Below are 23,318 nucleotides of genomic sequence, written 5' to 3'. Positions count from 1 at the left end.
CTACTAAGGGATTTAATTTCCTGAATGTTAAAATGGGGAAATTTCCAGAGAGGAGAGGTTCCTTTTGATTTTGTTTTATTTTTAATATTTTATTGATCTTTTTGTGCACTACAAAAATAAAAGACGAGAAAAAAAAACAGCAACATTGCAATAGAGAGCAATAGTACTTGCTACAACCCAAACAAGACACATCCAGGAGGGGCCAGATGCAAGCCAAATAGTGATCAAGAAATTGCCACCACTGTGCCATGGTGATGAACTGGCAAGCTGGTCCAAGCAATTGCAATTCAAACTTAAGGATCTGACAAATAATTTTCCAACAAAAGGGGCTTGATAAAAGAGTTGGATCCTTACTTGGTACATACCACCTGCAGAGTCACAGCCATAAGAAGATTAAATAACATTTATTTATTTATTTGTAGCATTTGTATCCCACATTTTCCCACCAATTTGCAGGCTCAATGAGGCTTACATTTGCCGTAATGGCGGTTGCCATTTCCGGGTAACAGAATTACAAATGGTGTTGCGTTAAGGTGCATACATACATGGTAACATACATGGAACATAACATACATGGAACAGATCATGGTATATATATATATACCATGTGCATACATACATGGTAAAGAAGAATACATTATGGTGTTGCATGAAGGTTCCTGAGTAATAATTGGATTATAACATACATTAGGTCGTCGACTATGGAGAGATCATATTCGACATAAGGATTGAAGTGGTAGTGCTTGTTCACTAATAACAAACAGGTTAGTCAGTCAAGTGATAAGATTTCGGTTGTGTCTAGGTCATGTATAGTCTTATTATATAGTATTTAAGATGGATGTTTATGATATGCCTTCTTGAACAGATCTGTTTTCAGTAGCCTTCGGAAGATAGTTAGGTCTTGCGTTGTTTTATGGCCTTCGGTAGTGCGTTCCATAGCTGTGTGCAGATGTATGAGATGGATTTCTATTCAATATCTTGGCTAGTTGTAAGGAACACATCAGTACAATGCCTAAATGTAGTTCCACTTCTATCTGGAAGATCTCTTGAATTTCCTTCCACACTGCCTTCCAGAATGGCTGAAGGGTACAGCCTTCCAATATCATATGTCAATGTACAGTACCAAACTCTTTCTTACAATCCTAACATACATTACTTGCTAACAGATCCACTCTCCACATCTTGCATGGAGTCCAAAGAACTCTATGAGTCAAAAAGAACAAAGTCTGCATGAGACACACAGATTTTAAGAGATGATTCACTTTGGCACAAAACCAAGTCTAATTAGCATTTTCCAGCTGTTGTCCATCATCTTTCGCTCACACTTCTTCTGTTCTATTTCATTTTATGTAGGAGTGGCTTATTAGCTGCTTGTAGGCTCTGGAGGCTCTATGGCCTTCTGATGTGACGAAAGAAAATCAGTTTCCAGCTCCCTAACTTTAGAAAAAAAATTCACGACAAACAATGTTTTAGTTGCAAGCATCTGTAGTACAGTGAGGGTAACAGATTATAGTTACTTAATTACATAAGTACTTAAGATTGGATCGGATCAGATCGGATCTGATGAAGAAGGGCAACCTTCGAAAGCTAATCAAGAAATGTATTAAGTTATGTCCAATAAAAAAGGTATAATCTTATTTTCTTTTCCATGTTTTATTTTGTTTGATTTCTATTGATAATCCTCAATAGAACACTACCTCCTATCCCATGACTTTCCAATTTCAATTTCCTCTGCAGTCGTTCATGAGGTACTTTGTCAAATGCCTTTGAAAATCCAGATACATAATATCGACTGGCTTACCTTTATCCTCTTGTTTGTTCGCCCCTTCAAAGAAATGTAATAGATTGATGAGGCAAGATTTCCCTTCACTAAATCCATGTTGGCTTTGTCTCATTAATCCATGCTCATGTATTTGCTCTGTAATTTTGTTCTTCATAATAGTCTCTACCATTTTGCCTGGCACCGACATCAGGTCTGTAATTTCCCGGATCACCTCTGGAGCCCTTTTTAAAAATTGCTGATGATTCAGTGAACGACTACTCCCCCCCCCCCCATGCAGCTTCAATTTAGCCTTTTCACATGAGCAATCACAGAGATCAAACTGTCAAACTTCAGATGGGGAGATAAATCTGCAGCTCATTAACAATAAGGAGGCGAATTACAAGGGGGCACTTATCGCTGTTTCTGACCATAGTGTTGCTTGTTTAAGATATTAGAAACCAGAATCGACAGAATCAGATAAGCCCATTTACTACACACATTATGGTGTGTAAAGCTGCTATGAGTATTTTGCTTCATCGAGTGCGTCTGAGATGTGTAGCCCATAAAAGACCATATTACCTCCTATACTGCTGGGTGCGGCTTCCTTTGCCAGACAGCACTTAACAGCAGCAGCTGTCTCCAGGTTCCTCTTTCCCCATGCAGTGGCGTAGCCACAGGTGGGCCTGGGTGGGCCAAGGCCCATCCAGTTAGGGCTCAGGCCCACCCAACAGTAACACACATTTAGCGGTAGCTGTTGGGGATACCAAGCTCCGCCAGATGAAGACTTCATCCTGATGGTAAAAAAAACGCTGCTCTCCACGATATTTGCACCTGCGCATTCTCATTTTTCAGCACATGCCTGCTGCAGGCTGCCAAAGTGGAGAAAAGCATTGTCCCGCCAGCTGAGATATTTTTTTTTTTGGGGGGGGGGGGAGAGAACACTCGGTGCCCACCCACTTCTTGCCTAGGCCCACCCAATATCTGCTGTCTGGGTATGCCCCTGTCCCCATGTGGCAATCACTCCGCTGAAAGGAACTAGAAACTCTCCAGAGTCGAGAAGAGTCAAACTGAGATAGATTTATGTTTCTACTCTGATCGGCAGGTAAAAAGCCTTTCTCTAAGAGTGCTGGGAATGAAGGACTATTTGTTTCATAACCAGCACCTGGTCTCATGGATTTTATTTCTGCCAACTCACATCAAGTACTTTCAATGGTTACAACTTTGTCACTGTGTTAAGACATTCATTAAGGTAACATCATTGTCACCTCAATTGCCTTCCTTATATTCCAATGCACAAGCATTGGTATTAAAGGGTCACATGGCATCTTCCATTTACAAAAGTTTTGTTAAAGTAACATACAATTTTAACACTGTCCTTCAAAAAAATTGGCAACTAGATACTGGTTGTGTCTTAAGTGAAGGAAAACGTGGTCTCACTTTTGGTCAAAAGTAATGAAACCTCTTTCTTCAGCGTCAGTTCTGCAATCAATGTTCTTTCTGTATCATAAAACAAACTAGACTCCTCGGAAACTTGCTGCAGCGGGTTTGAATATATCAGACAAATGCTGGCACTGTTCACAGCAAGTGGGCACCCTCCTTCATATGATGTATGAATGTCAAATGGTTCTTAAATTTTGGAAGGAAATTTGGAACATAATACAAAAGATTCTACCTATTGTTGATGACCTGTCTTATTCTATTGTAATGCTTAAGTCTGCAGCTAAATCCTTTGATTTATCCACGTCACAAGCAAAGTTACTAGACAGTCTCCTTACCATTGCTCAAAGACACATTTTACAGAACCGGAAATCTACACATCTATTGAATATCCACTTTTGGTGGAATACAGTTCTGCAGCATCAAAAATTTGAGTTTGCCATGGCAGAGAAGTTTCGAACGACAATCTCCATAAAAAAAGGTGTGGTCTCCTTTAGAAAATTACCTCCAATCTACTCAGACATAACCTCAGCTTAACCCTAAAGACTTATGTATTAGACACCTAGTTAATGTCCTCTTTTTCTTTTTATTATTCTTCTCTACCCCTATCCCTTATTGCTTCTTGTATTTGTGATATTTGGAAAAATAATAAAATATTTTGAAAAACATTTTTGCTATTACGTTGGTCACCCTTCAGTGTTTCAGTACCATGCTTGATTTTAAAGATAAATTACATATTACTAACAATAGTTCCACAAGTTTATTTTACAATGTCCCGCCCTCGTGGAAACCGGAAGTTACATCAGATGAGGGTGGGACACAGGGAGGGAAGGCCAGAAGAGAGGCGATCTGCGACTGCCTCTTCGAATGCAGGGGGCCCGGAGCCGTGGAGGCAGGCAGGTGAGACTGGGGACGGCAGCGATGGGGGGAGTGACGGGACAGCAGCGGCAGGGGGAGCGGTGGGGGTGGGAGCGGGTCTGGCCTAGTCTCTCGGCGGTCCTGGGTAGGAACTTATTTTGTAAAGGCACATAAGCACCTATGTTCCTGTAGCAAAACAGCACAAATAGTAGAGTTGTGATTTCTGAACTCTTCCGGAAATGACTATAAGCGAAAGTGTAAAATGTAGTCTGGTAAATACTGCTTATGCTAAGCTAACCTATATGAGACCAGCTATGCTATGCAGAGCAAGGCACAATCAGGTTTCCAGAAGCTAGTGTACCTTTTTATGCTTTGCTGTATAAAACAAGATTCTGAAAGCATGTTCTGGGATTTGTGCCCAAACCCGGTTAGGTCACTGACCTATACCATGCTGGAGAGAGCTGAGCAGAGCACTGTTCAGTGTTAGAAGTACTGTTCTGACTCTATAAGGGCTATGGATTTTAGCTATGAGCTGAATTTCACCGGGGGCTGGAATGAACAATCAGCCTCACCTGGTGTTAACTCAGAGTCCCCAACTACCTGAAAAGGGGTGTGAACGCGCATCATGGTTGATCTTTGCATTATGCTTAGATGATTATAGTCTCTGAATGACATTCAGATTTGGATCCGTGTCCTACATGGTTGGGGTACCATGACCCTGTTCATGATTGGAATCCATAAGATTTCCACTGTTATGATAATAAAGCAACATAGTTTACTCTTATTGCAAACATACATTTATGGGAGATATTCACTGCTACAACTGGTACTTGCTATAAATCATTTATTACTGAAATATTTACTGCTATTATTAGATCATTTATTACTCCCACTCCATAGAGTTGTCACATAACTAATCTTAAAAAAAAAAAAAGATTTCCTCTGCCAATCAGTCTGTGTCAATACCTTTCTTTTCTTTTTTCTTTTTTGTGTCCAAGTATCTTTATTAACTTTGAAAAGTACAAAGTACAAAAAAATCTGTAAAACAAAATACTCAAATAAAGAATTCAATGAAAAACAATTTTGTCAGGTGAATTGCTGGATATCAAAATAAGGAAAGTCATCACCTTTCAAGTACAGTGTCTAGGAAATATCAGAGCCATATATCAAAGCTGTTAAGTGAGTATTTAATTATTGGACATATAGGAGTCCAAACTAGACCATACTTTAAGTGCCAATTGAGAAAGATCTTTCTTATCTATTACTGAGCCTTCAAATTGATGAAGTTGCAATACAGATTGCCACCAGAAATGAATATTTAGAAGAGAGTTATCTTTCCAATTGGATAGTACGGATTTTACAGCAACTGCTAATAAAATGTTGAGCAATTTAGAGTCATGTTTATCCAGAGAGGTGTCCAATGCCAGAGAACCAAAAATAATCATTTTCCAGGAGATTGGTTGTTGAATATGTAGAATTTTGGAAATAATGTTCCATGTCTTTTCCCAAAAGGCATGAGTGAGACTGAATTCAAAAAGAAGATGTTTCAGAGTTCCAGGATATGTCTTACATGACCAGCAGAGATTTTGAGGTAGTAGACCTGCAACTGCTAGTTTTTGTGGTGTCCAGATGGCTTTGTGATGCAAAAAGAAAAGCGACTGGATCATGTTAGCTGAGGTTACAGGTCGTCCAAGAAATTTCCAGAAGTCTTTCCATTGTTCTGATGTTAGTTTGTGTTCCAGATCTAGTTCCCATGAATGCATGAGGCCAGATTTTGAAGATAATTCTTTTGCTCTCAAAATTTTGTATATATTAGAGGTCATGTGACCAGTACTAAATAGTTTCTCAACAAAGGAAATTATAGTCGGTTGTAGCGAAGAAAGTATCTTAATATTTTCATTTCTGGTAAGGCAATGCTGCAATTGCACCTTATTTTCTTTTTTAAAAATCTGATTTTCATATTATTTATAGGCTCTTCTATGGCAATGCAGAAGGGTCTCTCTTTGACAACAGGATTATTCCATTCCCAGACAAGATCTCCAGTGCACCTGTTGTACCTCTTAGCAACCAACAATGGCTCAGCTGAACTCAAGTGATGAAGGATCTTTTACAAATGCTTCTTCATCCAATTTCCTTATGTTGGGCTCACTTTTGTTTAAAAAGTATAATGTCGCCTCCATCTTCTGTCTCAGTATGTGGTTTTTTAACTGTTCATGAGCAGAGGACCACCATAATTTTCCCATATTCCTGGCAATTGGGGGCCGTTTCACCTCAGGGATTAAGGGCAATTTCAAACACGGTTTACATAACATAGTAACATAGTAATTGACGTCAGATAAAGACCTGTAGGGTCCATCCAGTCTGTCCAACAAGCAGGAATAAACATGAGATAGATACTGGTATGTATTGTGACAGGTACAGGTAGGACCTGTCACTTAGGTGCCACGGGGGGGGGGGGGGACTCTGGCACCCTGTTTTTATGGTAAAATTAAGATAAACACAAAAATTAGCATTTCCTCTTTATGGGAATGACAGGTACCAAGCATGCCATGGGGAAGAATAGTCATTTCCATTTTAAGACCAGAAAAGAGGAGGTTCAGTTAGAAAAGCTCTGGCCCAGTTGTGAGAGTCTGGGAGGAGTAAAGACCCTATCCTCAGGAGGAGGGGGAGAAGACAGCCTCAGCTACAGGTAAAGAGTTATTTAGCTGGGAGGGATGTAAAGCCAAAATACTCTTAAAAGAACACCCTGGAATATTTGGAAATCTTGCCAGGTGCCCTTGGCCTGGATTGGCCACTGTCGTGGACAGCATGCTGGGCTCGATGGACCCTTGGTCTTTTCCCAGTGTGGCATTACTTATGTACTTATGTACTTATTAGCAGTTAGGAAAAGTGAGGAAGATGATAAAGGGCCTGCTGGATCCTGAGAACATAGGAGGAGTGTTACCAGGAGCTATGAGCATGAATAAGGTACTTATTACCTTAAAGCCTTAGCCATAGACTGTAAAGCTTGTTAATGAATTGGAATAACAGCTGGAGGTGGAGGACATGACCTTAAGGTCAAGGTTGAGTGGTATCCTTTCCAAGGGGTGCTGGCCGTTTAACTGAGTTATTATTATTATTATTAATTACATTTGTACCTCGCGCTTTCCCACACATAGCAGGTTCAATGCGGCTTACATAGTAAAAAGAATTACAAAGTCTTGAAGGAGAATGTTACAAGCTGTAGTAAACATAGTAGTTGTGGGGTTTTGAGGATATGTAAATTGATCATGGAGAGGTAAACAAAGATAGGATGAGCAAAAGGAGAAGAGATCGGGACGGGTAAGGAGTAGGAAGGATGGAGAGGAAGAGATTGAGGAATGGGCATAAGAAGATTGTGAGACATGGTCAAAGGTATAATAATCGTCGGGGCAGGAATCATATGGGTGGGTTTAAAAAGTTAAGTTGGGTCATTAGGGTAAGCTTTCTTGAAAAGATGGTTCTTCAACATTTTTCTGAATGGTAGATGGTCGTTGATTGTTCGGATGGATCTTGGCAGAGCATTCCAAAACTGGCTGCCCAAAAAGGAGAAACTGGATGCATAGGAGGTCTTGTATTTAATACCTTTGCAGTTGGGAAGGTGTAAATTGAGGTAAGTACGAGAAGACGATGATCTATTTCTGGTTGGGAGGTCGATGAGATTACTCATATAGTTAGGGGATCTCCATATATGATCTTATGAATCAGAGTGTGGACTTTAACATTTATTCTTTCTCTGATGGGCAGCCAATGAAGCTTCTCTCGAAGAGGTGTTGCGCTATCGAATCTTGACTTGCCAAAGATAAGTCTGGCTGCCGTGTTTTGGGTAGTTCTGCTACTTAGTCAAAAGGGTTCAGCAATTATATTTTGATAATTGAGAAAAGAAGCCATAGGTGTCCCATATAAGAGGCTTGGGAAGGCTAAGCCTCCCCAGCCCAACCGTGACCTTCCCCTGGCTGCTGCCCCCACAAACGCAGGGCTGGCGCAGCAGCCAGGCAGCTCTCCGATGGTCCCTCCTTCCTTCCAGCCCTCAGCTCCCCAACTGGCAGCCCTCCTCTCCCCCCCCCCCCCTCAGCGCGTGCATGTGTTTTAACCCTTTTACTCTCCGTGGCAGTGACGTCAGTGACGAAGAAGGCACTGCAGGCTCGCCTCCGGCTCCAGCTTCTCCTTCCCTCTTCACACAGTGTCCCGCCTTCTGCGATGATGCATTTCCTGTTTGTGCGAGGGCGGGACACTGTGTGAAGAGGGAAGGGAGAAGCTGGAGGCTGAGGGAAGGCTAATCTGCATGTGGCCTAGAAGAGGGGAGACTAATTTGCATATTCACCAAGCTCTCCAATCACTTTTGGTTCTTGTTGAAACAGAGGAGCCAGAATGCTGTAGAAGCAAAAGAAGAGTGCTGGATGGAAGGAGGGACAGTAAAAGAATTCTTGGAAATCACTCTGAGTGTACAGGAGCCTGGCAAAGAGGATTATTGCAGTAAAACCAGAAAGTAGAACTTAACTGTCTCTGAGCTCTTTCTTAGCGGCAAAGCCCTTAGTGGTGCTCTGAAAGACCATAAGCTGGGGTCTTGTCACAATTTGGTAGCTCTGGTCACTGTTGGCCAAAGAGCTTTACCACAGTATACAATTATTTATTACAGAGATCCTGAAATTCCAAGTAGATTGGTGCCCACATTGTCTACCTCTGGTTTTATACTGTAGTACCTGCAAAGCTAAAGCCGTTTTCTCCAAGGTATGGTTAAAGTCATAGTATGAACCAGCCCATCAGGCTGGGTAGAAAGATCAACCAGGACTTTGACAGAAATGTCCTGGTCTTCATGTTCCTGACAATTAAGCCTGAAATCTCAGAGATAGCAAATAGAAGAAACCGTGAAAGTGTTTGAACATCTTTTTGCCTTAGCTATTAGGAAATGAAGTTTTTTGACTAAAAAGGCTTTCATTTTTTCAATAACAAACTTTCAGGCTAGATGTACATTTTACCCTACCTTCACCTGAAATTTAAATCTGGTACTTAGAGCATCATACACTATGAAAGGGGCTTTACTAAGAAAGTGACTTTACTCCATATTATTGTGTTAATGCACTAATTATCATATGTTTAGATTGCTATCTACTCTACTTTTTGAAGATGACCTGTCTTACTCCATTGTAACGTTTAAATCTGTCTCTAAACCCTTTGACGTGTCAACGTCACAAGCACAATTACTGGACATTCTCCTTACCATCGCCCAAAGAGACATCTTAAAAAAAACTGGAAATCTGCACACCTATTGAACATTCACTTCTGGTGGAATACTGTTCTGCAGCATCAGAAATTTGAGTTTGTAATGGCACAGAAATTTCGAACGACTGTCTCCACAAGAAAAATTTGGTCGCCTGTGGAAAACTATCTCCAATCTTTTCAGGCAAATTGTTGGCCCAACGGTTGAGACTGTAGACATATAGGCACTTTTCTCTCCTACCCTCTGTATTTCGTTTAGTTCCACCTTCCCCTCTTTTACTGTTTTTATGTTACTGTTATATTTGGAAATCTAATTTATCAACATGGGTTAATTTAGTATAGGATTTCATTGTATGAAATGGGACCCTTTGCTAAAAGAATCTGGCATGGTAAAATATCAACGTGGGCTTCTAAGTCAAATTAACTAGCCCCCTAAGTCATATTATTTGCCCTTTAATGTGTGTTGAATGGCACTAATATGAGTTAGAATTCCCTATTACAGCATTATTTAAGTTACCAGAGGATTAGTAATGAGATGCATAATATGCAAATGCATGTAAAGCAGCTCATTACAATGTAAATATGTACTGTGACTTGTGGTGTGAAGTTGGGATATTGCCAGTAAAATAACCCCAGCTAAAATATGGGGTTATTTTTACTATCTGGGAGCATCAGGCCTCGAAGCCATGGCCCGATGTCCCCAGGCTGTCTCTTAAAGGGGCCAGCACCAGCTGAGTGAATTTTGCCACAACATTTAATTATGTTTAAGAGGAAGACGAAGCTTAAGGCTTTACACTGTGGAAAGTCTTCCAATATTTGGGGGATATATGGAGGCCCATGTGGAGGACAGTCCAGTGGGGACTGATGTTTTAAAAAGGGCATTTCAAACTTGAGACTCACATTTTGCTGCTTGGAACAGCTAGGTAGAATCTTATTTTTATTATATTTGTCAGTTGATTTATAATCTTGGGTGGCTTTATTTTTGGTTGACAACAATAAGCAGTGAAGGCTTACAAACAGGAAATATATAATGTTTACGGAAGAGATATCTAATGTGAGAGAACTGTCACAGAGTATCATTATTTTAGTTCTACCATGGAATGCTTAAAAATTGTCATACGAGTTAGTAATTATGGTGTAGAATGAATTCCTGCTGTGTGCCTGCTATGTATCATTGCGTAGTTAAAATGCAATGCCTAATTATTCACATATTTTGTTTTAATTTTCTGCTGTAACTGATTAGCCCATTCCTCCATTCAGAGATCTGACACTTTCTCCTCTTCATTTCTCATCAATCATGACATCAAACCAAAATTCTCGCTAGCAGAGAGAACAGGCTATGAAGTCTTCTCTGCAATTAGCTTGATTGCCTTTAATAAATATGCACACTGGGGTTCCAGTTCTGTGCACTGTAACATGGTTAGTATTAACCTTTCTAAGACAGCTCCCACTTTGATCTGGATTTTGAATTTTATTGCTCTCTCTTCCAATCTGCGCTCAGGGAAGATACATATTCATGTTCGGTAGATATCCTCTGACTCTGAGCCATACGATCTAGGCGGTCTATTGACTAACCTGAGACAATAGAGTATGTTTGTGTGATATTTTACTGCAGGAAAATTAGCACAGGCTCCACTAGCTCATGATACTTCAGGAGCTGTGGCTTAGAACATTGTGCATTCTTGGCAGTGTGTTTTTTCTAGCAAAAAAAGGTGCTGGTACTCAAATGCTAGGTCACACTTCAGGGGTGGGGATCATCACTGAGGGACCCACCCCTGCAACCAGTCACAGAATCTATGACAGGGCAGAATAGGTGTGTAGAGCCTGAGCTCTTTCATTAAAACTTGGGGTCCATAGGTCAATTTTAGCAGACAATGGAAAAGGTGCCAGTACTCAGTACCCCAAAGTACCCCCTCACAAAAAGCTCTGATTCTTGGCCACAGAAATGTATGACAACAGGCCTTGAACTCAGTCCCAATATCATTTAAAGGGCTGGCTGTACCCTTAAAAATGTCCTTCCCTATTCAAAGTTACCGGTAGGGCAACAGAAAGAAACTGTAGGCAAATAAAGACCATCAGGCTTATTTTCGAAAGAGATCACCGGCGATCTTCCGACACAAATCAGGAGATCACCAGCGATCTCTCAAAAGCGGCCAAATCGGTATAATCGAACCCCCCTTTTTTGACACCATCGCCGCTTTTCCGTTGCCGAGCCGGCTAAAAAGTTCAAGGGGGCATGTCGGCGGCGTATCGAAGGCGGGACATGGGCGGGCATGGGCATGGCTAACAGATGGCCGGCTTCAGTGCGTAATGGAAAAACAAAAGCGGTGTTAATGAGTATTTCGCCGGTTTTACTTGGTCCTTTTATTTTCACAACCAAGCCTCAAAAAGGTGCCCCAGCTCACCAGATGACCACTGGAGGGAATGGGGGATGACCTCCCCTTACTCCCCCATTGGTCACCAACCCCCTCACACACTAAAAAAAAATAAAAATAAAAACCTTTTTTGCCAGCCTGTATGCCAGCCTCAAATGTCATACCCAGCTCCCTGACAGCAGTATGCAGGTCCCTGGAACAGGTTTTGTTGGTTGCAGTGGATTTCAGGCAGGCGGACCCTGGCCCATCCCCCCCTACCTGTTACACTTGTGGTGGTAAGTGTTGAGCCCTCCAACCCCCCCCCCCCCCCAAAAACTCACTGTACCCACATGTAGGTGCCCCCCTTCACCCATAAGGGCTATGATAATGGTGTAGAGTTGTGGGGAGTGGGTTTTGGGGGGATTTGGGGGGCTCAGCACACAAGGTAAGGGAGGTATGCACCTGGGAACTATTTGTTTTGTTTTGTTTTTTAATTTTTAGAAGTGCTCCCTAGAGTGCCCAGTTGGTGTCCTGGCATGTCAGGGGGACCAGTACACTACAAATGCTGGCTCCTCCCACGACCAAATGCCTTGGATTTAACCGGGGTTGAGATGGCCGCTTTTAGTTTCCATTATCACTAAAAAACAAAAGCGGCCATCTCAAACCTGGCGAATTCTGGCATTTGGCCGGTCCAAACTGTATTATCAAAGCAAAAGATGGCCGCCCATCTTTTTTGATAATATAGTTCCGGCTGTTTGCGGCACCGCAAAAATAGATCTCCGGCAAATCTATTTCGCCGGTGCCGTTCGATTATTCCCCTCCAAATGTCCTATCCGGTTTGCCCATTCATGCAGTGTACTATCCCTTCCTATCTCATACGTTTTTGAAATCAGATACAATCTTCATCTCCACCACCTCCACCAGGAGACCATTCCACAGATTCACCACCCTTTCCATGAAGTTTTATTTGCTTAGATTACTCCCGAGTCTGTCCTCTTTAAAAGCATAGAAAATAGAAGGTAGATAATGAGGAGCTTGTTCCCCCTCACACCCCCACCCCATCTACTGTATCAATGTGTAAAGTTAAATACCACCCCCTAGCACTGCCCCATTTTTATAACAGCCCACTGGCACCCTCACCCCTTACCCTACCCTCCTTTTCCCACTTGTTATATCTGGAGATCTTTTCGGGCAGAAGTGAAATCATGGCCATTCCTTCCCTGACAGTTCCATTTTGAAACCTGCACAACCTGAGCACCTAGTGGTAGTCTTGCAGTACTACAATTAGTGGTCATGACTACTGACACTTCCTCTAAGGGTTCGGGCACCACCGTTTCTTCAATGGAGTCATCAGGGCGGAATTGACTGAATCGCTCCTGCCCCTTCTAGACCCCCAGGGCTAGCTGTTTAGGCATCATTGGGATGGAGATGAATACTAGGGTCAAGACAAAAATATCTTGGGAGATAATTTAAATTTTAACTCCAGAATAACTTCAACAAAAACAATCAATTTCAGGGAAAATATTCAAAAATTAAGCATGAACATACTTTCTACCAAATATATTTATATATAACATTTTTGTTCCACTGTTCAATTTTATAAGAATAAGCAAAATTGTTTGTTCGTTCTACCTGTCTGGACTGATAAAGAATCCTAGTAGTTTGTGTCTTGGGTCTGTGAGTGCTTTCTGGGAACTGTGGGACCACTGGGAGTGTGGCTCCAGTAACCTAGAAATCACTGGGGATAATTTGAGAGTGGGAGACACGCCCAGAGGCGGTTGTGACCCAGTTGGTGGGAGGGGGGTGCTAGTGTAGAGCATAATTGGCAGGTACAGGTGGACCTGAGCTGTTCTGGGGATAGACCCTCCAAGTGGCCATGGGTTAACCCAGGGCGGGTGGCTAGGCGTTTTATCACAGCACGTATCCAGTTAAGGGCCAGCTGTCTACATATATGTAATGCCTGTACCCGGACATGGCCAGACATTGAATATCTGGGCATAATTTTGGTGGCAGCAGTGAGTGTTTAAAGGGTAAACATGTGTGGATTTGATATACAGCCTTTCTGTGGTACAATCAAAGCAGTTTACATTTACATATAGGGAGAGAGATGGGGAATGGGGATTGGATTTTCTATACCACTTTTTTGTGGTTACAATCAAAGCGGTTTATATATATATATATATATATATATATATATATATATATATATATATATATATATATATATATATATACAGGAACTGTTTTATACCTGGGACAATAGGGGGTTAAGGGGCCCTTTTACAGAGTGGTGGTAAGCCCAATGCATGCTTACCGCTCTCTCTTCTGGGACTACCGCCGGCCCAATTCAGTTGCTGGTGGTAGTCCTGCCCAGAGCGTGCGCCATTTCTGGGGGGAAAAGAAAAAACCCCGGAAACGGTTTGCGTGGCAGTAGCCTGGCGGTAATCGTGGATCACCATGCACTGCCCAGTTGCCACTGGGTTAGCACAGGAGCCCTTATTGTCACCTCAGTGGGTAGCGGTAAGGGCTCCCCATCGCACGGCACACAGTAAGAGTTCTCTTACTGCATGGCCATGTGCGTCTGGGGGGCTTTTTACCCACTGCAGTAAAAAAGGGCCCTGGCGCACGGGAAAAAAACAGCCCCTGCTGCTAGCGCAGGGCTCTTTTTCCCGCAGCTTGGTAAAAAGACCCCCTAAGTGACTTGCCCAGGGTCACAAGGACCAGCAGCAAACATCAAACCAAGTTCCCCAGGGCTCGCAGCCAACTGCACTAACCATTAGGGTAACTCTTCCACAGCCAGTTGAATATTAACCCCCCCCCCCCCCCCCCGCATATTACCCCCCCCCCCCCCCCCCCCCGCAGCGTTCATTAAAAATAGATTTCTGTGTTTATGAAACGTATGTAAGTGGAAAAGAAAAGTTCAAGTAGTGTTTGACTTTACGGCTACATTTGTCTTCGGATGTCGCCATTTCATCATTTTAATAATCCCCACTGACTTCAATTCAAGCTGAGCTGTCAAGGTATTCTGATGTCTTGATGACATCCCTGTCATTCACGCATTAAACACTTCTGCATGATTTTAATATTTCCCGGAGCTGGTATCTTGCTTCACTGTTCAGATTCCATGTTTCTAATATGAAATATTCATTCTGTCATGCAAATCATTACGAAAATCCAAAGCAGGTAACTACTTGAATCAGCTGGTGAATATTTTACTAGGTTGTATATTTTAACAAACGATATATATACGATTTGTGTTTCCTGGTTGAAATTTCTATAATATATAAAGCAGGGTTCCTCTTTGGGGGGTTTTTTAATATGAAAGAAGTGTTCTTGCGTGGTGCTCAAAGTTTATTCATCTGTGTGAATAAACGTAGCACATGTTGAAAAACACAATCAGTGAGATGATTTTCAAGGTGGGCGCACACACAGATGGAGTTTGGGTGGACTGTGGATAGGGGTGCACACTTATACCCATAGGTTGCAATTCTATAATTCCACACCAAAATATGTTTGCCACAGGGGGGGGGGGTGCATTTTATGTCAATTCTATAACAGCTTTAGGGCATGCCTATGCCATTACAGAATACTAGCACAAAGTATTCTAGGTGCGCTGATACCTAGGCGCAACTGTATTCGACATGTCAGTGCCAGACATAAGTTGCTGCGCCTAACAGCGCCTTGCAGCGCATAGAATACTGCAGCTAGATTGATTTTTTAGAGTGAAGAATTATGATAGAATTACTCCATTATTGATGAGGTTACATCGGCTGCCAATTCAAGCCCCGTGAGGTTTTTGGGTTTTTTTAAGTGGCTTGTTTAATTTTTAGTGTATAATCTTTTTTTATTGACTTTTGAACAATGACATAACCATAATATTGTCCGTTACAAATCAGCACATGTAAAGGCAAATACAGAAATGTTGGTAATTATATAATAAAATGATCTGAACATAGTCTGGTTATCATAAGGATTCACAAAATTCCAATAATGGATCCCAAACTTGTAAAACGTTCTAACAAACCCTGGCACTCTGCCATTATTCATTAATATATATAAGAATCTTTATGTGAGAACATAATGGCCGAATACCATAGCTTCAAGTCTAACATTTCTTATCATAAAAATCCCCTAACATACACTAGAAACGAACATCCATAAATTATCTTGTTATGTAAGATCTATACCTTGTGTATTCATAATCCAAGAGCACTGGCTCTTCACCTTTATCAAACTCGCATACACATCGGTCCTTGTAATCACCTCCTTCCCCTCCCCCCCCTTCCTACCTCTCTCAATAAAACTTCAACCCTTAGAACTACTAGCCCTAACTACATTGTTAATCATTAGATCCCATATTTGACGTGAACTCCCCTCAATTCCCAGCCCCCCCACCTAATCTTCCCTCCCAGACTCACTAATCCATCCACCACTCTCCCATTTAGAACCCATCCCTCCCCCCCCCCCTCCCCAATACCCGATACCTACATATAGTCATTAGAGGATTATATCGCGGTTTGGTTCATTAGAGGACTGCAAACTCTAATTTTTAACACACTTCGAGATCTCAGGCCAGAGAATTTTTTACACTCTTTGAGGGAAATTCTATATATAGCACCTTAAAAATCAGCACTGTAAAACCATGCAGTTAGCCTGTTTCTATAAACTACGCCCAAAGTGAAGACACATCTTTTTAACAAGGCCTACAAAGATAACCCTTAACCTTCTAAAACTACTTCACCAACCCATCCAATTATTAAAATCCACCATCTATATCACCCAGCCTAACACCTCCCCTCTCTCTTCCCTTACTTAATTTTGGCACATTACCAATTGTATCTGATTTAATCTTTGCACATTACAAACTGTATCTGATATCCTGTAGAGTGTGTTTTTATTTTTAGTTTCCCTTTCTGATGAAGACTTTTGAAACTCGGCCAGAGTTAAAGGGAGCAGTTATTTTGATGGCAAGATTGGAATGGATGAATGATATGTGATTTTAATGAAGCACAAGCACGAGCACAATATACCCCAAGGGAAGTGAAATAATTATGTGAATATGTGTGTATATCGCATTGTGGGTTGGTTTGTGTAAGATATGTGGGGGAAGAGAAATCAGGGTGTCATGAATTAACATATTCCTCCTTTAGGTTTAAACAAACGGTGAACTGTATGTTTTATTATCCATGTATCAGAAGGTAATATGGAATGTACCATAATTTATGGGCGGAGGTTTGAGCTCAAGTCTAACAATATTTAATGTGAATAGTCCATGACTTATACATATGTATTATAGATATACGCATACATTGGTGAGTAAGATCTACTTGGGCGCAGCTGTATGTACATACACAAATATTAGGAGGTGGAACATCATATGTGCAATGATGGTTCCATTGTGACACCACCACATATTCCTCTTGGGGATATAATGGGTGTAAACGGTATGGTCTGAGCACATTTAAAACAATTTAAAACACTTTAGCATTTTTTAAAGTGCATACATATATATATATATAAAAAGATAAATTATTCTGAACCCAAGTTTACTATAGTGAGTTTAAGGTTTAACTTGGTTGGTTGGATTTGATCTTCCTGATTTTTTGTAATCCTGTAGACTATGTCATAACTACACTCTGTAAGCCACATTGAGCCTGCAAATAGGTGGGAAAATGTGGGATACAAATACAATAAATAAAGTTAGGCGTAGTTTATAGAATATGCTCACATGTTCTTGCAACTAAAGTTTAGGCACACCTATTTAGACCATCTAAAACCAGGCCTAAATACCTGCGCCTAAGTTAGGCACACATCAGGTGTATTGTATAACAGTGTGCATAGTTTTTTGAAACACCCACAACCCGCCCATTCCGTACTCATGGCCACACCCCCTTTTCAACTGTGCACATTAGAATTTACACACACTGCATTATAGAATATGCGTAGAAAGTTGTACAAGTTTCACCACCATCATGAAACTGAATCAATTTTGACTTCTCTGGTTAATAATCTACACTCTTCTTTTGATTAAAAAAAACCTATTTCACTCCTTAGCTCACTGGATGTTTTAGCGGCTTTTGATGTTGTAAATCACTCTCTTCTGCTTAGGCATCTTTCAGATATTGGTATCTCCGATATTGCTTTGGCTTGGTTCTCATCTTTTCTTTCATGATACACCTTCTCGGTTTCTATAGGATCTTCAAGTTCTGTACCTTTGTCACTTTCCTTTGGAGTCCCCCAGGGTTCAGCTCTATCTCCCCTTGTCTTCAATAATTTTCTTAGTCCACTTGCTTTCCTTAGTCAAGATATTTATGCAGATGATATTCATGTGATTTTTTTCCCTTTCTCTCCTTACCAAGTTGATCTTACTCATGTCCAATCTTATCTTTGCAAAATTCAATCCTGGTTTACTGCTCATAGACTCATTTTAAACTCTGGTAAAACAACTGCTTGTTAGGTTACTGGTTCTCTGTTGACACCTACAGATCCTCTTTTTCCTTTCAACCAGGTATCAGTTTGGATTCAGAATTATCCTTTGTTCCACGTATTTCTTCTGTTCTTAAGTCAGGTTTTTGCTCTCGTTGTAGACCCTGTTCAATTCATTCTTATTTTGATTTTGCTTCTTTACACACTTTGGAGCATACTTTTATCATCTCTAAACTTGATTACTGTAATTCTATGTTTGTAGGTCTCCCTAATTTTCAATTTAAAAGACTTTGGATGCTCTATAACTCTGCTGTCCGCTTTCTGTGTAGAACTAAGCGTTTCGATCATGTCACGCCTTTGGGTTTTTTTGCCTTCACTGGTTGCCCTTTCCTTATAGGTCATTTTTGAAGATTCTCTGGTTCACAAAACCTATCACAGTGGTCTCCCTTCTTTCCTTTCTTCTTGGATTATTCCCTATACTCCTTCATGATGTTTACATTCTCTTGATTCTCACCGTTTCATTCTTCCAGCACCTAAATCGGCCCATATTGAATCTACACAGCACACTGCTCATTATTTTCTTGGTCCAAGGTTCTGAAATGACCTATCTCCTTCTATCAACACTGAACCATTATTTAAGAAATTTAAATCTTTACTTAAATCCTTTTTAATTTATATTTTAGGGGGTTTTTTTGTAAAGCACCCTGACCTGTCTGTTCAGAAAGGGCGGTATAGCAAATTTTAATTAAAATGAACATGAGAAGTATTTTTGTATTCTGTGCAATTGCCTCAGTTTGCAGAAAATCTGCTGTTCTGCTTGGTCAATTCAAAATTCAGCATAGGATCAAAGGAGATGCCAAGCACCTTCAATGTTGTTTCACTTTTCAAGCACACATTCTTCAAAGGGAGTGGCAGATAAAGACCCTTATGGCCTATCCAGTCTGCCAACCCATGCCATCTACTCTCCCTATCACTTCCTTAGAGATCCTATGTACTTGTCCCAAGCTGTCTTGAATTCAGAAACTGTTTTCATCTCCACCACTTCCACTGGGAGGCCGTTCCATGAATTCACCACCCTTTCCGTGAAGAAGTATTTCCTCAGGTTCCTTCAGAGTCTATCCCCCTTCCACCTTCATCCTGTGCCCCCTTGTTCCAGAGCTTCCTTTCAATTGATATGAGAAAGAGAGAGATGGCCAACAAGGAAATTCACTCGTAAGAATATCTAATATAACAGAAACAGAAGGTATGCTAAATTACTTATCAATAATCCTACATCTAAAAGAGCAACAATGCCAAAACCTTCACTACAGAAGAGACTGGGGTGTAATAAACAGGTCTTCTTACCAGAACATTTGGAATGCAATGTAATAATTAGCAGCAGTTTATCATCATTTACTCCATGTGATGATGGCAATTATGATGTGACAGCTTATAATAGTCCAGAAACCGGTAATATGGGTACTGCAATGAAGATAATTATCAAGGTATTTGAAGATATTCTCAAAGAAATAGCATTGCTTTTTCATTTTCCATCTTCCTACTGTAAGAACTAAATTTAGTACAAACTTTCAGACAATAATTATGTTTAAAAAAAACGTTTCAAAGTATTTTCTGAAATATCAAAGTGCACATTTTCCAAAGAATATATAAAGGATGGTTGGGATAAACCTCCCCCAGTGTGTCTAGTCATGAAGTGATGGTCCTAGGCTGGGAACCCTGCAATCAGGGACCCTAAATCCAGTCACTATTTATCACCATTTTACAATGACCCTGAGTCCCTCATCCCTTGGGGTGATGATCATTGGCTCTGCAGCATCCCCACACTCCAAGGGAGGAGAAAGCCTAAGTTGGGAATGGAACCCAGGTCCCTTCACATGACAAGTGTTCAGCATTGCCACTGAATCATCAGGTCAATCCTAGATGCCGCATTCCATTGTGAAGTGGACCAAAGTTTTGCTTCAGACGTGGACTACTTAAATGTATACAATATCTCCTGTGGTTTGTGCATACAGTTATCTTTCTCCAAATAATTATTTGTGCCACTTGGTTAAAAAGAGTTACCATCAGATTGCATTTTACATAGTAGAAAATACCGTGTACTGTACACAGAATCTAGTAACTGAATAATTGCTGCCATTCATCCTTAAAAGCTTGGATGATTCATTGGTGACTCACTTGGTATTTTCAATGCTAAATTGTCTACACAGCTAATGCTTTCATTATTGGATATGGCAGGAGTTCTCAACCCAGTCCTCAGGAGACACCAAGCCAGTCTGATGTTCCAGTTATCCACAATGAATATGCTTGGGATAGATTTGCTTCCATTAGAGGCAGTACATGCAAATTTATCTCATGCCTTTGCCCCATGGCATGTAGCATTGAGGGTGCACTTGTATTTATGTATTTATATCTGCTCCTGATTTATATCTGCACCCTCGGTGTTGTATGTTGCGGGGCGGGGGTTGTCTGTACTGGGTCTGAGCAAATCACATTCATGGAGTGTCTTATCTGTCTGTATTTTTAGATTGTAAGCTCTATCGAGCAGGGACTGTCTCTCTGTGTCAGGTGTTCAGCGCTGCGTGCATCTGGTAGCGCTATACAAATGTTAATAATAATAATGCATATATTCATTGTACGTATCCTGAACACCTGACTGGTTAAGTGTGTCTTGAGGACTAGATTGAAACTCCTAGGTCATAGTAACACAATAAGAGCCAGGTTCTGTAAATTGCGTTCAAAGTTTGGTGCTGAAAAAGCTTGCCACTGAATGGCATTCTATATAGGGTGGACTGAGCTGTGCATCCTTTGTAGAACAGGCTTAGAAAAAAGTTCAGTGCCGATATTTTTGAGCGCATATTCAAGAGGCTGCGTAAAAGCCGCATACAATTTCTGTGCCGGTTGTCAGCGCACTGATAGGGGATGAGATGCCAGCTGGAGGTGCAGGCAAGTGAGTAGCACAGCAGTGTCAAATGCATGCACCACGGGCTCCCTCTCCATGTATAGCTCTGCATTGTTTAGCCCTTTCCTATATGAAGACCTCAGACTTATAGCTGCAAGGATGCAGCCTACCTTTCCAGAGTGCCAGCCTTCTGGTAACAAGATGTTGCTGCCATAATGCCTCTCTGACACCTGACTGAAAAAGAGCTATAGCAGGCAAGAACTGTTCTCAGATTCTTGATGGAAGCGTGCAGCTGGTAGAGGCTCTGTCCAGAGGATTTGAGGGAAAAACCTGAACTGAGACCACAGGACATGCTACATAAAGAAAGCTACGTGAGTGTATTTGTAGCAGGTCTGCTACTGTGCTCAAATCCTGGCCTTCTAGTCTGGGGCCCCAAGTGCAAGGCAATGCTATAGGGGATGTTATCAATATGCATGCCTTGACTGTTATGTATCTCTTTGTTTTTCCTTCATACAGGTAAGAGAAGACCAAGCTCCTCTAGACATCAAGTTGAGGTTAAAGATGGTGGAGTGGAAAGTAGGTAGAGAAAGAATCGTGCCCTGGGGATATATATGCTCAGGAAGTGCTTTGGTTCCATTACAGACCATAGTGTTGGTGAGGTAGAAGGTGGAGGAAGAAAGTTTGGGAGTCAGACGAAGAACTGGATACGGTGCTTGATGTTACATTAAGTGACAAGAACATCCAAAGTGGCAACTATTCATCTACCCTTTCACCACAAGAGCAGGAAGGTCATTTGGCTAAGATAGCTAGTTGTTCCATTATCAAGGAGGTCATGGTGAAAACAGAATAAACACTCCAGTAGTCAGGTATGCAGAGAAATTTCTAGCACAAATGTACTAGAAGAAGTGACAGTCTTTGCTTCTGATCTGCAGGCTTTTAGCTTGCTTGTTCCAGGGCAGAGGGAGTATGGAAACGAACTATGCTGACCGGCGCGCGGCACCCCCCCAGCGGCGTGCACCCGGGGCAGACCACTCCCACCACCACCACCCCCCCCCCCCCCATGGTACGCCACTGCGACCACCTAAACTTCCGGAAATCACTAAAAACCAACCTGTTTAAAAAGGCATACCCTACCAATCCAACTTAAATGCCTAATCTCTGCAACACAACCAAACTAAAGTACGTAATGGACATAACACAACTCTTCCATTCTCCGATTCCCTAATGTGGCTGTGCCACATGAACTTGATCTTACCACATCATCACCCTGTATATGTTCACACCGGAGCCTGCAAAGGCCTCTCCGGTACTATGTAAGCCACAATGAGCCTACAAATAAGTGGTAAAATGTGGGATACAAATGTAACAAATAAATAAATAAATTATGTCAATGTTTAATGACATTAGTGCAAACTGATCTTATAAAATACATACTGCATGTCTATGAAAACATTCCATCCAGTATGCCTATTTCCCTCCCAAAACATACCCTTATTCTATGCAACTGAAGAAATGCATATGTTATCCTCCTTTATAACATGATGAACAAAGTATAACACATTACATACATGCGTATGTCCCATCTACAAATGCATACTTTACACATAACCTTTCTTAAAATTACTCCCTTGGGGATAATTCTGTATACATATATGCAGCATGTGCTTCCAACCACACCCTCTTGCTATTTGCCCCAGCTGTGCAGAGACTAGCTCCTGGACTACTTGTCCCAAGAGGTTCTGCTCTCTGACCCCAGCTGGCTGCTGGAGACACCTCCTGTGTGTTGCTTCTTGTTACTACCCCTCCTCCATGCATTCTGTTTTGCCTGATGACAGGGAGTTCCTTGGACATAGACAAAGAAGCAAGCCGGTAAGGATATATTACTGAAAGTTCCTTCGACTTCCCTGGTATAATAGAAGGTTTCCCAAGTGATCACAAGATCTAATTCTAATCTCTTGGCTCCCACGGATTTTGACCCAGCTTCCTTGTCACAATATATACTCAGTTACGCTAATATTTTATAGAACATGTGCCAGTAAGACACCCTCTGGGTACCTGCATATATTGAACCCAGGGCTTTTTGAGGAGGTACTTGGGGGTACTGAGTACCAGCACCTTTTCCATTGTCTGCTAAAATCAACCCATGGTTCCCAAGTTTTAATGAAAGAGCTCAGGCTCTACATACCAATTCTGCCTTGCCATAGATTCTGTGACTGGTTGCAGGGGGCCTGGCTATTGTGGGGTGGGTCCCTCAGTGATCACCCCACCCCTGAAGGGTGGCCTGGCATTTGAGTAGCAGCACCTTTTTCGCTAGAAAAAATGTACTGATTAAACCTCTGTGCTG

Source organism: Microcaecilia unicolor, chromosome 7 (assembly GCF_901765095.1).
Source record: "Microcaecilia unicolor chromosome 7, aMicUni1.1, whole genome shotgun sequence".
NCBI classification, from domain to species: domain Eukaryota; kingdom Metazoa; phylum Chordata; class Amphibia; order Gymnophiona; family Siphonopidae; genus Microcaecilia; species Microcaecilia unicolor.
The sequence above is the reverse complement of the archived record's forward strand: the minus strand, read 5'-3'. Positions refer to the sequence as shown.